This window comes from Aethalodelphis obliquidens, unplaced genomic scaffold, assembly GCF_003676395.1.
Source record: "Aethalodelphis obliquidens isolate GAN/ISIS:26980383/991018 unplaced genomic scaffold, ASM367639v1 scaffold35, whole genome shotgun sequence".
NCBI classification, from domain to species: domain Eukaryota; kingdom Metazoa; phylum Chordata; class Mammalia; order Artiodactyla; family Delphinidae; genus Aethalodelphis; species Aethalodelphis obliquidens.
In genome coordinates this window covers 10284821-10302984 of record NW_020837979.1, presented here as the reverse complement: position 1 = coordinate 10302984, position 18164 = coordinate 10284821, and the positions used below count along the sequence as shown (strand labels likewise).

At 44.2% G+C, this 18164-nt stretch overlaps 1 long non-coding RNA gene across 1 annotated transcript; it reads left to right on the top strand.

Annotated features, from left to right (window-relative positions):
- Nucleotides 1-3512: 3512 nt before the first annotated feature.
- Nucleotides 3513-16581, top strand: LOC113632102 (uncharacterized). The gene is made up of 3 exons (XR_003437667.1): nt 3513-3648; nt 10291-10382; nt 14079-16581. It is a non-coding gene; the product is annotated as an uncharacterized LOC113632102 (long non-coding RNA).
- Nucleotides 16582-18164: the final 1583 nt, after the last annotated feature.

Genomic DNA, 18164 nt, shown 5'->3' with positions numbered 1-18164 from the left:
AGTACCTTTCATGAACAAAATGCAACAATTTTTAAAGAAAATTTTGCAAATTGAATCCAACAATATATAAAAAGGATAAAACATCATGGCCAGATGGGGTTTATCCCAGGAATGCAAGGTTGGTTTGATATGCAAGCCCTAATCAATACAAGTCACTATATTAACTACAAGAGAAAAACCATTTGATCATCTCTATAGGATGCAGAAAAAACTTGGCCAATTTTAACACCCATTCCTGATTAAAAACTTAGAAAACTAAGAACAGAAAAGTACTTTCCATCTTGTGTAAGGTCAGCTATGAAAAACCTACAGTTGATACCATATTTCATGATGAAAGATGAAATCTTTTCACCCTAATGTCATGAACAAGGCAAGGATGTCTGTTCTCACTACTCTTTTTCAAGATAGTGCTGGAAGTGCTAGCCAGCACAAAAAGACAAGAGAAAGAAAGAAAAGGCATGGACTGTGAAGAGCCACAGTTGGCATAAGTATGTATGTATGAAGTTGCCAAGCATCTACAAATAAAACACTAAAAAGTGAATTTAGCAAGCTTGCAGGACACAGCACACTGTAAAACGTTATTGTATTTCTATGTGCCATATACCCAAAATACACACACACACACACACACACACACACACTCGGACAGCTGCTTTTTGACAAAGGTGCAAAAGCAATTAAATGGAGAAAGGACAGCCTTTTCAACAAGTGACACTGGAACAAGTGGATGCCCATGTGCAAAAGAATCAACTTGAGTCCATAACATGCATCATATAAAAATAATTTAAGATGGATTATAGACCTCAATGTAAAATCTGAAACTATAAACCTCTAGATGAAAAACATAGGAGAAAATCTTTGTGATCTTGAGTTAGGCAAAGAGTTTTTAGCTACGACACCAGATACACAATACATAAAAAGTAAATTGATAAATGGAACTTTATCAGAATTAAAACTTGTGCTCTTTGAGAGACACTATTAAGAGAAAGAAAAGACAAATCACAAATTGGGAGAAAACTTTTGCCACGTATATATCTGATAATGCACTTATGTCTAGAATATATAATGAACTCTCAAAACTCAATAGTAAGAAAATAGCCCAATTAAAAATAAAATGGACAAAAGATTTGAACAGACATTTTCCCAAAGAAGTTATATGGATGGCAATGAGCACATGAAAACATGCTTAACATCATTAGTCATTAGGGAAATGCAAATTAAAATCACAATATGATACTATTACACATATTTCAGAATAGCTAAAATTAAAAAGACTGACAATACCAAGTGCTGGAGAGGATGTGGAGGATATTAATCCTGATATGCTGCTGGTGGAATGTAAAATGATACAACCACTTCGGAAGTGTAAAACTTCTCAAAAAGTTAAACATTTACCACGTGTCCCAGACATTCAATTCCAAGAGAAAAGGCAGCAGATGTCTACACAAAGACTTGTACACAGATGTTCATAGCAGCTTTATTTGTAATAGCACCAAACTGGCAACAACCAAAATGTCCATCCACAGATGAATGGAAGAACAAATTGTGGTACATCTGTACAATGGACCACTTCTCAGAAAAAAGAAAAGAAAAAGAAAAAAGAAAGAAATGATTTATTGATAAACACAATATGGATAAATCTCAAAAATAACTATGTTGATACAAATAACAAATGCTGGAGGGCATGTAGAGAAAAGGAAACCCTCCTACACTGTTGGCGGGATTGTAAATTGGTGCAGCCACTATGGAGAACAGTAGGGAGGTTCCTCAGAAAACTAAAAATAGAATTACCATATGATCCAGCAATCTCACTCCTGGGCATATATCCAGACAAAACTCTAATTCAAAAATATACACGCACCCCTGTGTTCATAGCAGCACTATTAACAATAGCCAAGACATGGAAACAACTTAAATGTCCATCGACAGATGAATGGATAAAGAAGATGTGGTACACGTATACCATAGAATATTACTCAGTCATAAAAAAAGAAAGAAATAATGGAATCTAAAATATGACACAAATGAACCTATCTATGAAACAGAAACAGAATCACAGGCACAGAGAACAGACTGGTAGTTGCCAAGGGGGAGGGGGTGGGGGGGAGGATGGAGTGGGAGGTTGAGATTAGCAGATGTAAGCTTTTACATATGGAATGGATAAACAACAAGGTCCTACGGTATAGCACAGAGAACTATATTCAATATCCTATGATAAACCATAATAAAAAAGAATATTAAAAAAATGTATATATGTCTAACTGAATCACTTTGCTGTACAGCAGTAAACACAACGTTGTAAATCAACTATACTTCAATAAAAAATAAGTATAAATTAAAAAAAATAATGTTGAGTGAAAGAAGTCAGGCAAAAAAAAAAAGACTACATACTGTATATTCCATTTGTATAAAACTATAGAAAATGAAAATCTACAGTGACATGAAACAAACGAATAGGGATGGAGGGGAAAGAGAAGGGAAGCCTGGGAGAGATTACAAACGTACAGGGGGTGATGGAGATGTTTACTATACGGATTGCTGTGATGGTTTCATGGATGTATACATATGTGAAAACTTACTTTGTATATTTTAAATATGTGCAGTTTTTTGTATGTCAATTATACTGCAGTGAAGCTGCTTTAAAAAAATAAATAAGGCCACGGAAAGTAGAAGGACTTTACTCTCATAAGACTGTACTCTATCTGGTCTGCAAACAGGTGCACACAAAATCTGCACACTTAGCTGGAGCCTACCTGACAACACCTCTGCAACATTATGCAAATCACCGTGAGAAGGAAACAATAATTACGTTAGAAACCACCGGAACATGGTTGTTTTCACACACATTTTCTTGTTTGTTTTCAGATCTGGGTTGTCTTTAGCATATGGCTGTCAGTTAACCCAACTCGGGGCTTTTCTCTTCGGTTTAGAGAATCTGAAATTGAGCTCTGCTGGGGTTAAGTCCATGTGGTGGTTCATGGGTGTGGAAAGTACCTACAGCTGACCACAGACTAGAGTTCCCTACAGCTACATTAGTCTCGGAACTAACTATTGTCTCCTAAGTTGTTTGTTTTTAAAAAAATCCCATAGTCTTCATTTTAATTGCTCTTAAATAATCTATGAAATATGCTTCTTTTCTGCTCTTGTCAGTTCCTAACGTCAGATTTTTCTTTCTGCATCCCGGCGGAGATCTTGCTAAAGAATGATTCCAACAGCATGTTCAGTCTCTCCTTCCCTTTTGTGCTTCCCTGAGCAGACCTCCCAACCCAACTGCTGTGAAGGGGCCCAGATCTAAGGGCTGTTCTTGGCGCCCCAAACGCGCCAAGTCTTGTCACTAAGGTGGCCCCGTCTGGGCATAGCCATCTAAAGCAACCGTCTACTTCTTATCAGAAAATCTTGTGCTTCAACAAAGCCTTTTCTAGAACTAACCACGCCATGGTGAGGTGCGGAGGAGGGGCAGAGCACCCCTGGGCCTGGGTTTACAGAACCCCTCATCAGCTCTGCACCTCATCTCTGTTTTGCAGCATTGCTCAGGGAACCACTGGACTTTGTATCTGTGGAAGAAGGGGGAAGAGACCGCTGACTGCATTTCTGTCCCTGTGCTGAAAAGGATGCTATGTCAGAGAACCATTCCAGCAAACTTCAAAGGTCAGTATCACCCCATGTTACAGATGAAGCTCAGAGAGCCTCAGCAGCTCACATGCCCCAGGTCTCAGTGGGATGGGGCAGAGCAAGGATTTGAACCCAGGCCAGAGGACCCACATGCTTTCCTCAGCTCGGCATGCTGCCTCACCATGACTGCTGGGTCACCACCACTCTCCATGACCACCCGTTCATTGCTCCGCACTACTGCCAGGTCACTATTCCCCACTGGTCTGATCCTCTAGGTTTCCCTATAAATAAACCCATTTGTCCATGAAGTCAAGGAGGCAGGCAGGGGCCCTTCACACAGGACCTTTTAGGCCATGGTAAAGAGTTTAGACTTTAGTCTAAGAGAGGGTTTTGCTTAGAAGGAGAGATAGGATCAGATCCTTCAAGAAAAGATGCTTATAAGACTAGGAAACAACCTAAATGTCCATCAACAGATGAATGGATAAAGAAGATATGGTACATATATAAAATGGAATATTACTGGCCATAAAAAGGAATGAAATAATGCCATTTGCAGCAACATGGAGAGACCTAGAGATTATCATACTAAGCAAAGTAAGTCAGAAAGAGAAAGACAAATACCATATGATATGACTTATATGTAGGATCTAAAGTATGACACAAATGAACTTATCTACGAAACAGAAACACTCACAGACATAGAGAACAGACTTGTGGTTGCCAAGGGGGAAGGGGGGTGGGGGAGGGTTGGGCTGGGAGTTTGGGAGTAGCAGATGCAAACTATTATATATAGTATGGATAAACCACAAGGTCCTACTGTATAGCACAAGGAACTATATTCAATATCCTGTGATAAACCATAATGGAAAAGAAAAAAAAAAAAACAGAAAGAAAGGATGCTTAGGGACCGGTCCAGGCTCCACTGCAGTAGCCCAGGCAAGAGGTGATAGTGGCTTGGACTTGAGTGGTGATAGTAAGAATGACAAAAAGTGGAGACACTCAGAAATTGTTTCAGAGGTAGAGTCAAACTAGACTTGTTGAAGAACTAGACGTGGGGAGTGAGGATTACGAGCAGAACCAAGGCTGACTCGTAGGATTTTGTCTTCAGAAATTTGAAAACCCAAGACGAACAAGAGTGAGGTAAAATCAGACTTGGGAAAATCTTGTGCTTCGTTTGGGACAAATCTAAATTTGAAATGCCTGCTGAAATAGAAGTAGAGTAGACCATGGAATATATGAGTATGGACTCTGGATGGATATACAAATTCAGGAGTCATGAACACATTGATTGTAAACATAAAGCCATGAGAGTGGATGAGATCACCAAGGGAGACATTGTGCATAGAGAAGAAAGAGGGGTAAGAAATGAACCCTGGACAGGGCAGCACTTAGAGCAGAGGCAACAGATGCAGCCTAGAAGACTAGGAAAGGACAGTCAGTGCAGGAGGAGGAAAGCAAAGAGCGTGCGGTGTTCTGGAAGCAAAGAGAATAAAGGGCATCAGAAAAGAGGTGTGGTCAGTTGTGTCAAATCAGATGAAGACAGACTTGTCCACTGAATTTGGTAGCAACAAATCATGGCAGCCTGCCATATAAATGGTTACATCCAAAAATATCTAGAAAATATTGTTCAGCCTCCACACATTTAATAAGCACTATGTGTGAGATATGCTCTCAGGTACTGGGAAACAGAGATTCATAAGACATGGTCTCTGTTCTCAAGGAGTTTACAGTGTTGAGGAAGAAAGAGGCAATAGTCACTACTGATACTGCAACAGCCCTGTACGTCAGTTTGCCAATAAGGATACCGCAGCAGGGAGAGGTCAAGGGATGCCTCAGATTTTCGACGACAAAGCCCAGGCTTAAATGTAACATAAAACATCCAAATAGGAATTCGCTAAGGTGACAGCAGTGATTTGACAAATCAACAACAGTTTGGCCAGAAAGCAAACGTTTGCAGTTGAGGCAGACTTCAGCACACAGGGAAGATGCTTTCCACTTTGTGAGATGTGTTCTGGTTGGTGGAAGACTGTGTGAATTAGGTAGACTGAGGGAAAGACTAATTGATTTAGGAGCGTACAATCAAGACAACTGGATAGCCTAGTGAAGCTCGCAGAAAACAAGAATATAAAAGTATAAGGAAGATAAAATTAGATTTAACTTGGTGGCCATCGTGTCTGAGTAGAAACTGATGTATAAACGAAGACAGCAGAGTGACAAAGACAAGCTGCAAAGTAGGAACCCAGGGGCAGGAATGTGTTAAGTCCGGAAAAAACATAATGATCTGCTTTTCCATGTGGGATTATAAAAGGTTTTAACTGAACACCAGCTAAAATGGCAAAAGAAAAACAGACTGCAAAGAAAACTCAAGAAGCCCACTGAAGAGGGAACTTGGGGGCCCAGTACATACTTGCGGATCCCTAACCTTCCCCATCAGCAACATATGCATGTAATATACATTAAATAAAAGTGAGGTTGAGAGTTGTCTGCCCAAATTCCATTATCTGACATGATATCTCAGAATTCCTATTGATTTCGCCAGAAATAGAACTACTGTAATGGATCTAGAAAATGCCTAAATTGTATTTTCCATCTGAAAATTGTTCTAATTAACTTTTGATCTTTTGTCCAGTTAGACTTTAAAAATTTCTTATGTCAAATCTTGTTTAAACTATTTCTCCTCATCATAATAGAAGAAACTTATGTCTTCATTTTTAATACCTAGTTGCTTTGAAGATTCTTCTAATACTGAATTTTCATTCTTATCTTTTGGACCGGTTATTTGAAAAATTATGATTTTAATGCAGATAATCTGGAAGGGATAAAAGTATAACTCCGAGTAATTTTCATATTGCTGCCAGTAGAAAAGTAATACACGATGCCAATCTATTTTGGCGAAAAATATTTCTAATGGGCAAAAGACTTGGGTGACCAGATGCCTCATAAAAGAGGATACCTAAATGGCCAATAAGCACATGAAAATGTTCTCAACCCATTATTCATGAGAGAACTCTAACTTAAAACCACACACGAAATATCACCATAAATCCACTCAAATGGCTAAAGTTAAAGAGATGGACAATACTAAAAGTTGGCAAGATGTAGAAAAAGCAGAGCGCTCACGGTTGGTATGGATGCAAAATGGTACAAGACCACTGAAAAATTGTTGGCATTTTCTAGTAAAATAAACATTTCCCTCCTGAATCACCCAGCAACTCCACTCCTAGGAATTTATCAAAGAGAAGTAATAGTAAATGTCCACCAAAATGTTTATAAGTTTAATTTGTGATAGCTAAAAATAAGACACAACCCATATGTCCATTAAATGTCTATCAAGATACACTCTAAATTGCAGTGTAGCCATACAATGGAAAACAACTTAGCAATGAAAAAGAGCAAACTACTAAGATCCATGTAATTTAAATTTGGATGAATCTCAAAAACATTATGCTGAGGGAAAGAAACTGAACACAGAAAGCCTGTATTGTGTGATTCCATTTTCATGAAGTTCAAGAACAGGCAAAACCAATACTATGATGATAGAAGTCAGATAATAGTTACCTCTGGGGAGATGTTGACGGAAAGGGCCAGGAAGGAACCCCCTGGGGTGATGGACTGCTCTGGATCATGATCTGGGTGGGAATGCATAAGTAAGATTTGCACATTTTACTGTATGTAATGTATATCTCAATTTTAAAAAATATAGAATGAATCACAGATGTAGAAAACAAACATATGGTTACCAGGGGATAAGGCAGGGAGAGGGGTGATAGACTGGGAGACTGGGATGGACATATACACACTACTATATATAAAATAGATAACTAATAAGAACCTGCTGTATAGCACAGGGAACTCTACTCAACACTCTGTAATGACCTATATAGGAACAGAATCTAAAAAAGAGTGGATATATGTATATGTATAACCGATTTACTTTGCTGTACACCTGCAACTAACACAACATTGTACATCAACTATACTCCAATAAAATTTTTTTTAGAAAAAATATACAATGAAATAAAGGTCGGGGGCAGGGAGCTATGGTTTTTTCATTTTCTACCATGTTCCAGAAGGGATCTCTTCTGGGGAGGCTGAGCCTCCAATAGCTTGGAGAACGGGTCCAGGCCCAGAACTAGCTTAGAACCAAAGTCTGGCTGGTCTTCTCCTCAGTGACTGAGAGCAAGGCCTCTCTCGACTTGAGAGCACCCCAGCTCCAGCCTGTTGGCCTGCAAGTGATGACAGGTTTCTCTGTAGAAAGTGCTGGAAGGCTGCCCCTCCCTTCATAGCTGGTCTCAGAAGCCATCGATAGCACCTAATCACAGTCCAGAGGACTCTCCACGCCTGGCTGTAATTAGATAACAGCAGGGTGACCTCTCAGGGGAGAAGCAGGTTTGCTTTGAGACTTCATGCATTGAGCCAGGACCACTTGCCCCTGCTGGTCTTCTTGAGCAGAACTGGGTGTCAGCGGTCATGGGCACAATTCTTATTTATTGGGTTACACTGGCCCGGGCCTACGATCAGTAGCTTTCTTTCTCATGTGCTAGTGCCTTTAACCCTCATTGTAGGTCAGGACTCTTAGCCCAAGCGGTAGAGGCCACTAATACTAGAGGGCTGGTCCGTGAGTTCAAATCTCTCCCTCCTTCTCCTTCCCCCCCCCTTCCTCCCTCTCTCCCTCTCTCTCTTCAACTCCATTTTTCTCTGTACTGACTTTATTCTCTGGACCACTTTCTTGCCTGCTCCTGACTTTTTGATTTCAGAATAAGAGACCTTCTCTGGCCCAGGGTCCATACCAGTTATCCCCAAAGGACTCTTATTGAGCCATGCCAGGGCCAATCACTGCAGCCCAGGCACGGGGCTTTCTGATTGGTCGGTTGTGTTATGGGCTCACCCCCTTGATTGACAGTCCCACCCCTGCAGTGGGGGAAAGGGCTGAGCCAGACAGAAAGCTAGGCCATGCATACAGAGGAGTTTCCAGTGTCCATTCCATATGCCCATTTCACAGACAGGCACCCAAGTACCTGAGCCCAGATAGTGTATCTGTAACAGAACGAAGATTTGAGACCAGCTGCCCATCAGGGTACATGAACTGGAAACCACCAGAAGCCTGTCTCCATCCCACTTAGGGGAATCAAGCCCAGCGTTCCCCAGCTTGCTCCACTGAAACAGAAAGAAGCCATGGGGAAGACACAGCCCTAGTCCAAACTCCTTCCCCCGTCCATCACCCACACTCGCTGGTGATAACAGTGGGACGGTTTCTGTCTGCGAAACGAATGAGATTGATCTGGGCGCTTATTAAAGGCAGGGGTAGATGTCCCACTTGGGGATGGGGGAGCAGAAAGGATTTCCCTGCTGTTAGGGAGATACACAGTGGGGAGGGCGGACCCCGGCTGGGAGGAGAGGGCAGGGGACAGACCCCACAGGCTCTCTTCACTCTCCTGGGAAGAGAAGTTAGGGCTGTGGAGGGGAGTCAGGGAAATGAGAGGTCATGTTTTCCGTGTGTTTGGGACACTGGTTGAGAGAGAGCCCCTTCAGACAAGGTGCAGCCACCCTGGGGCTCATGGCAGGAAATAACAAGGCTCCTCTGTTTCAGCACTTGCCCTTGGGCATCAGTGTCGGTTGACAGTCCAGGACATAGGGGTCTTTTCCTCAGAGCCTGAGTGCAATAGCTTCCCGGGCTATATACACCCAAACTTCTGAGGACCTCTCCCACAGGTTATGATTTTTAGGCTGTCAGCAGTGAGATCAATTTCTGCCAGGGCTCATGGGAAGGGGAGGATTCAGAAAAAGCCTTCCAAAAGTGGCAACTCCTAAACTGGGTTTTGAAAGATAAATAAGAGTGTTCCAGTTGGCCATGATAGGATGGGGGGCAGAGCATTCCAGGCAGTGGGTTGGCATAGTTCTGGGAGTTGTTGGTTCTTTATTCTTGTGGAAGGTAAAGGCTAGGTCCCCGACAGAGAGGAGAAGAGAGGAAAGCAGGGCAGGAGGCAGATCCCCTGGCCCCCTGGCTCACGCCACTCCCCAGATTCAGTTCGAGTCCATCTGTATGACTACTGCCATGTGCCACCACCTAGATCACTATCAACCTAATATTTTTCTTCCAATCAACTAAAAAATAAATTTTATCCTACTACCAAAAATGGAAGACCATCTTACTTGTCCTAAATAGAAGATAACCATAAAAACAGAAATATAACCATCAAAATAAAAACATTCACCCTTATGCCACCTAAAGCCATCTGGTATGTTATATACCACGTTTTGGAAAACTGCCGTGAGCCGCAGGGAGCCAGGGAAGGATTTGAAGCAAGAGAATCACATGATCAGATCTGCGCTTTAAAAAGACCAGTTTGTTGGGAGGGTCGTGAACAAGCAGAGGGCCAGGCCAGAGGAGAGAGCAGTTAATCAGTTGTCTATTGTTACAAACCCCGTACAGATGTCCTTAAAAAGAAAGCAAAGTTTTTTATTCATATGTCCTTAAAACTAAATTGGGCATCCTTTTCTAGAAGCTCACTATTACTAGCAACTGGGAATTATGAAAATGGCCATTTGGTACAAAGAACCGTTTTACGATGAATGGCCAGTCCAATTCTGGTCTCCCTTTGAGGGGTGAGTTTAGATTCTGGGCTCCCTAAGATCTTTGGGTGAAGAAGTGAGCAAAAACCTCTCCCCTCTTTTCAGGGTTGAACTCACGCAGAGAGGGAACTGGAGACTGCTGACTGTGGTGTGTAAAGTCATCGACTGAAGAGGACCAAGGAGCTTATCTGAAGGAGGTACATCCTTCATCCTTTCCCCACTCAAGGGACTGAAACCAGGCTCTCCCACAGTGCCTGGCCCATGGCTGGCCCTGGGCATCTCACATTCGTCGTTTGCAGCGATAACAGAGGAGTGACAGTCTTGTGTGCAGGCCTAAATGCCAGGACATCTCACAGAAGTTTCACTGCTGTGATGGCAAATTTTGTGTGTCAACTTGGTGAGGCCACGGTACCCCCTTGTCTGGTCAAAAACCATCTAGACGTCGCTGTGGAGGTATTTTTTAGGTGCGATTGATGTTTAAATCAGTAGACTTTGAATAAGGCGGAGCCGATTACCCTCCATAACATGGGTGGGCCTCATCCAATCAGTTGAGGGCCTTAAGCGAAAAGACTGAGGTTTCCCGAAGAGAAAGGAATTCTGCCTTCAGACTGCAACAAAGAAATTCTGCCTGAGGTTTTAGCCTTTGGACTCAAGACTACAACATTGACTCCTGCTGGAATTTCCAGGCTGCCAAGATGCCCTGTAGATTCTGGACTATCTGTCTATCTATCTATCTACCATCTAGCTAGCTGGCTATCTATCATCTACCATCTAGCTAGCTGGCTATCTAGCTATCTATCTACCATCTAGCTAGCTGGCTATCTATCATCTACCATCTAGCTAGCTGGCTAGCTATCTATCTACCATCTAGCTAGCTGGCTAGCTATCTATCTACCATCTAGCTAGCTGGCTAGCTATCTATCTACCATCTAGCTAGCTGGCTAGCTATCATCTACCATCTAGCTAGCTGGCTATCTATCATCTACCATCTAGCTAGCTGGCTATCTATCATCTACCATCTAGCTAGCTGGCTAGCTATCATCTACCATCTAGCTAGCTGGCTAGCTATCTATCTACCATCTAGCTAGCTGGCTAGCTATCTGTTTAAAGCCACAGCACCATGTCTTTGCTTTGTTATTGTTGGTTTCCTCTATTGCTGCCACCCCCAAATGTAGTGCCTTAAAGCAGCATTTTATTATCTTTCATGATTCTGTGGGTTGACTGGATGCAAGGGGACCGGTTTTCTGTTCCACGAGGCCATGGCAGAAGAGGCTAGTTACCTGGGGCTCGTCTGAGCTGGAGTCTCCAAGACTCCCTCCTCATGTAGCTGACAGCTGGTGCTGCCTGCTGACTGGTACCCCAGCTGAGCTATCCTCGGGGTGCTCGGTTCCCATCCACATGCCATGTGACCCAAACTTCTGGTATCATGGAGGCCGAGGTCCAAAAGCAAGTAAGCAGAAGCCACTGGCCCACTTCAGGTCTGGACTCGGAAGTCCCAGAACACACTTCTGTAGGAGTCCTTTGGTCAAGGCAGTCACAGGCCCAGCCCAGGCTGGGGAGGGGAATAGATCCTACATCTCAATCGGTGCATAAAGGAAGGAATGAATTGATGGTGGCCGTGTTTGGAAACTATCAACCACACCAAGTATATTTCCCCTATTTTACCCTGAAAAAACCAACAATACAAAAGCATACTATATTATTTATATCTATTTGGGAAACTTAAAGATGTTTCTTCAGCTGCAATTTCTCTCTGCCCACTTCCAAAGAGGATGTGTAGTCGCTTTTAGTGAATGTAATACGGTAATTGTACTGTTGGCATCAAAATAAAAGGTTATAAAAAGCCATGCAGAGGTAAGAGAAAAGCATGCTAGAGAAAAGCTTGACTAAAATTCTTACTGCAATGGGGCCTCCATTCACTGAGTTCCTGCGTGCCCTGGAAAGGGGAAGCTACCCTTTACCAAAATATTCCATTTGATTGAAGGGACCAGGGCCCGCCCATGGGAGAACCTCAAGAGATAGGAACTTATAAATAACTTATAAATAACAACAGCATAGAAACAATCCCTCAACCACAGATGCAGAGCGTTCTTCTCCCAGAAAAGGAATCACATTACAGAGCGAGAGTCCTGCTGAGGGGAGTTAAAACAGTAGGAACCAAACCGATGTCTGGGCCCCCTGCCGTAGACTCCTCAGAGCCCAATCTCGGAGCCTAGGCTGGTTCCCAGACTTTTTGAAAATTCTTCTGAAGACTGGTGAGCACCCGGGCCTGTGTTTGTGCTGAATTCCCCGCTGTCCAGCTCCTGGCAGTAATTGGTTGAGATGGTTGATAACTGAGCAAGGTTGATATCACATCAGGCCGTGACTCCAGGCTCTCCTGGAACCTCCGGAGCTCTGGATTACTGGACAGCACGTGTGGCACTCCATCCAGACGTGAAGGTTGGTGGGAGGGCCACAGCGGAAATTCCGAAGAAGGCAATTAAAATGTGTTAACCAAAACAGAAAACATCGGTGAGGTAGATGAGAGCGTTTTACTTCAGAGGTGTGATTTTATCAATACTTTTATTGTTCATATTTTATTTTTAGATGTATTTTGCCAAACAAGCCCAAACAAGCCCACTTCTCACTCATTCTAAATTCTTGTGTATTTTTCATGCTTGCATTTGGGGCAAGATTGAGACAAAACACAAAACACTTCGTTCACATTGGAGTGTCAGGTTCTTTTTACTGGTCAAGAGATGCTGTTTCCTGAAGGAGAGAGGGCATCAGACCAAAGCACTGGTTTAATCAAAAAGATTTAGGATGGAGTGAACACCTTTTTTCTGTGGTGACCAAAATGATCTCTGACCACTAGCAAACTCATAGCATCGGTACGCAGTGTGACAGATTTTCAAAGCCACCTACTTCTCCACATCCAAGATGGTTCTGTGCCCATACTCAGTGCATCCATGGCAAATTCACTGAATGTGAGAATTAGAACCTTCCAAAGAACAAGTATATTAGCCAATGATCATCATTATCATCTTTTTTTATTTTTTGGTCCTAAGAAATTTGGGACAAAATTAAATAAAAGGCTTTTGATTTAATTCAGCCGGTTTTTTGTGTATAAAGCTGCCATGTATTACCTTTACCTTAAAAAGTTACTGCGGGGGCTTCCCTGGTGGCGCAGCGGTTGGGAGTCCGCCTGCCGATGCAGGGGACACGGGTTCGCGCCCCGGTCCGGGAAGATCCCACATGCCGCGGAGCGGCTGGGCCCGTGAGCCATGGCCGCTGAGCCTGCGCGTCCGGAGCCTGTGCTCTGCAACGGGAGAGGTCACGGCAGTGAGGGGCCCGCGTACCGCAAAAAAAAAAAAGTTACTGTGAACGGACTGGTGAGTATGCTGTAGTTTTCCGTTTTGTGGAGCACCATGCAGCTGTGAAAAGTATTGATGAAGGAGGTCAGGGACATGGAAAGTTATTTCCACTCAATAGAATGCTGAGTGGAAAAGAAGTATATTTCCTAATGTGTACGCTGCAATGATCCCATTTTGCATCTATCTATCTATCATCTATCTATCTATCTATCATCTTTCTATACTTACATGCATCCACACATACCTTTTTTTTTAAAGATTTTTTTGATGTGGACCATTTTTAAAGTCTTTATTGAATTTGTTACAATATGGCTTCTGTTTTATGTTTTGGGTTTTTTGGCCACAAGGCATGTGGGATCTTAGCTCCCTGACCGGGGATCAAACCCGCATCCCCTGCATTGGAAGGCGAAGTCTTAACCACTGAACCGCCAGGGAAGTCCCCATCTACACATACCTTTAAAGGACATATACCAAAATGTCAACAGTGGCTATCTCTGATAATGTTTTATTTCCTTCTTATTGTACATATTTATTTTCTAGGTTTCATAGAAGAAATACGTGAATTCTTATTTTAAAAAAATTACCAAGACACTGAAGGAGCCAAGAACCCCAGGGGAGTAAACCTGCTGGCGAGTCTACACTATGAAGACCCAGCTTCTCCGGCAGGCAGCCCACAAGGAAAGCCACTTGCTCCCCGGACCGCCCCAAGCACAGACGTTAAGAGTGTGGGGTGAGACCCACCCTACTGGCTCTAATGATCGACCACACTTACAGAGAATTCATTTTCTGGGGAGAAAGCACAGCTGTAGGACAGGCAGATTCAGGACTGGACATTCAAGTGGGCATCTCCTTAGGCTAGGAGATTAAGGATCTTCCACTCTGCATCCAGGTAGGACAGATGTGTGTCCACCCTGGGCTGGCTAGTCCTCTGGTGGCCCTACAAGCAGACATTTTCCCCATAACCATCCAGCTTTTATCTGGAAGGGATGTTGCAACCTTCTGCTGTTTCTGAGGCGGCATGAATGGTGGTCTTCCAGAGTGGGCGTGGGACGATTGGCAGGACAGCTATGGCGCCCCTGGTACCATAGCCCTTGGGCATTGGCCAGCCCACCTTTTCCCCCAGCTCTGCCTGCCTTCCATCTACCCAGGAAGGGCAGCCAGTGCCAGAATGAGCAGGGACTCGAGGTCCAGAGAGCTGGGTGGGGCCGATGGGGGTGGAAGGAAGTAAAGGAAGTCTTTACTTTATCACCTGCAGAAAGGTGTATCGGAGAAGCCCCTGCTGTGCTGGGCTGCACGAATACATGGAAATTGCCCAAATGCCCGGCCCCTACTGGGACTGAGTCACACGGTTTCCAGAGCACAGACAAAACAGGAAAATGCTCATGGGAAGGTAACTTCCTCAAGGGCAGGGATATTGGTCTGTTTTGTTCACTGCTGTCTGTCCAGTGTCTACAACAATGCCTGGCACAGAGTGGGCATCCGATGAATAAATTCATCCAGGAGTGCATGAATGAATGAATGAATGGAACTTGCTAGTAATCAAAGAAATACACATTACAACAATGATGTGGCATTGTTTTGTATATTAATCTGCCCCAAAGTAACATAATGAAAAACACTCAATCCTGGTGAAATCTGATGGGATCTGCCATGTATCTAGTATTAACGGCAATATGTATTAATATAAATCTTTTGGAAAGCAATTTGGTAACAGAGTTATTTAAGAAGTTGCTACTCAGTAATTCCAGTTCTAGAAATGTATGTTAAACAGGTAAATCAGAAGAAGGACAGAGCTGCATATATAAACTATTCCTTGAAACGTTATTCATGACTGTAAAGAGAGGGAGGCAGTCTGAACGGCTAGAACAGTGGACGAGCAGAGAGCTTGTGGTGGTGATTAAGGCCTGTGAAACGGTGAAGCAAAGTGGCAAGTGAGAAAAAAGCAGGGATGCAGAAGTGTCCCTCTAAAATGAGTGTGACCATAAAATATATTCTGGGGAAAAGCCTGGAAGGATGGAGAGTGTATGGATTTTTTTTCCCTTCTAATTTTTGTCATCAAAATATTCTTCACCAAAAAGAGATTAACCAAATAAGACCTCCCTACAGTACACCATGCACCAGTAAGCACACATACGGCGGCTAGCTCAAGGCGCTCACTGCTCACACAGTTCCCAAGACAGAGCGGTCTGCCCACCGCCCGCTCACCCAGCTGAAGTGGGCCCCCAGCCTCCAGGTTTCAAGCCACTGGACAGCAGAGCCAGGGGAGTTTTCTGCCAGAGTTTGCCATGGGGTCACCCACCTCTGAATAACAAGCAAGTGCTGCTGTGGGAACATTATTTAGCACCATCTGATCACAGAACGGAGAACGTTTGCCAGAAATAACCCTTTGGGCTTTGGCAAAGCAGGTACTGAGTTGCGCTTCCCGATGGTGGTTAAATAAGCGTTGTGGCTGCCTTTTGACGGTAAAACTACCCATGTATCAAGACGCACTTCCCTTCCTACTGCAGGAGGGCAGTATCCAGGGCACCTACAAAAGGTATCAGGTTCCAAAAGTGTAAGAAGGAGGTTACACCTAGGAGAGCCTCTGATTCTTGCTAATTCAGCACTAGGTGGTGGTTCTTAACCTCACTGCGAACAGAAACCACCTGGGAGCTTTAAACATGGACCCCTGGGTCCCTCTCGCAGAGATTCTGATTGAATTGGTTTGGTGAACCATCCGGGGCATTGGAAATTTTAAAAGCTCCAAGATGGTTTAGATGAGCATCCAGGGTTGAGATCCACTGTCTTATGGTACAAGCGGCTGACATCCACACTGAAAACATTCAGACGGAGTCTGAATGGGCGCGGTCTCTGTGCAAAGATCAACAAGAATCCGTGCCACGTTTTGCAAAGGTTTGCCGTGCGCTCCTAGCCATCACAGGAAGCAGAGCACAGGGTCAGGAGGCCCAGGGGGTTAAGGCTCTCAGAGGCCAGCAGGCTGGGTGCCAAGTGTGACTCTATCACTTACTAGCTCTGCAACCTTGGGCAAGTCACTCACCCTCTCTGAGCCTCTATTTAATCATCTGAAAAGGGGATGCTTGTCACCATGCCAATCTCACAGTGGTGTTTAGAATGTGATACGTCCATGCAGGGGGGATATGGACCCCTCAGGATACGTGGCTATTCCCCCAGATCATGTGGGCATGTGGGAAGAATACCGTTACCCTTTGATTTCACAGAACCGGGCCAACATTCTGACGACCTTCGCGGACTTGATGGAAAGCTGCACACCCTTGGGTTAGGTATTAAGTGAGTCAGATACCAAGTGAATTAGTGGCTCTGTGATTTATAGGAGCCAGGGAAAATGGAAACAGGGCAGACGTTGATGTGAAAGTCTCCCACGATCTCCACCTTCAAAGTGAATTCAAGCATATTTAGAAGAGTCACAGCCCACCCTCAGAAGAGCACCTGACCGGTTTAGGAGCAGACAGATTTCTCTTCAGAGGCCAGAGAAGCGGAAGGTGGTAAGATTTCTGGGACCCGTATTCAAGGAGACAGCTCCTGACCCCACAAGATGTAGGGAAACTGCCAGGGGACCAGGAGGCTGGCCTTGGTGTATTCCTGAATTTGCGTGTGTCTTAATGACGGACAAATGTTCTTAAATCTGCCTAACATTGGAAAGAAACAGACCAAGGCCTGACACTCTTGGTGGAGGGCTGCGGCAGCACAGTGGTGAGCTTCTTGCTGTCCCTGACCGTCACCTCTCTAGGGAGCCATTCCTGGGAAAAGCCATTCCTGGGAAAAGCCATTCCTGGGAAAAGCCATTCCTGGCTTTCACTTAAACGGAAGAGCAAAGAGGTAAACATGTTACATTTTAGGAAACGTGTGATGGTCGCTGGCCACATGGATGCTAATTTCTTCCCCTGTCACTGGAGCTGCACTGAGGTTTCAGAGCTGACTACAATTAACTGGAGAATCACATCTCGCTGTCTGGTTTGGTCAGGAAGGGATTATGGCCTCTGGCATCGTACATGTGGCTGACAGCCACTGGAGGAGGCTTCGGGCTTCCCGGTTCAGCCATGGAGATGGCTGAAGGTCAAAGCTACGGCCAAGGGACTGTGGTGGGCACCCCTCCCCCCGGCCCCCCAAACCGTGGCTGCCATCCTTCCTGCTCTCCCTGTGGCCAGTCTACTGCAGCAAGCAATCTCTGGGCTGTGTTGGTTTCTGTCTTGTGTTTTTGGTTTTTTTTTTTAATCTTTTTTTAAAAAGTATTTGTGTTGTTACCATAGAAGCCCCCTTTTGCATTCACTTGTGTTTTGAAGAAAATTCTCTCGTGTGTCTGTCTGGCTTGCGTTGTCTGCAGTAAATTGTGGGCTCCCAGGGGAGGGAGGTGTCTTGGAGGGGAGTCTGAGAGAGGCTCCTGCCTTCCCCATCTGCAGGTAGGGCCAGGGTCTGGCTCCATCATCATCCTCCCACAGAGGGCAGCCCGAAACAGAGACCCGCCCCCCTCCCCCCTGGCTTCGGAAGCTGAGGTTCTGCTGTCACATTTCATTTCATCATTGTCATGACACTGATCACACCACTATAATTATCTCCACTTTACAAGGTACCATTTTTGGGGGAGGGCCGGGCTGCGTGGCATGCAGG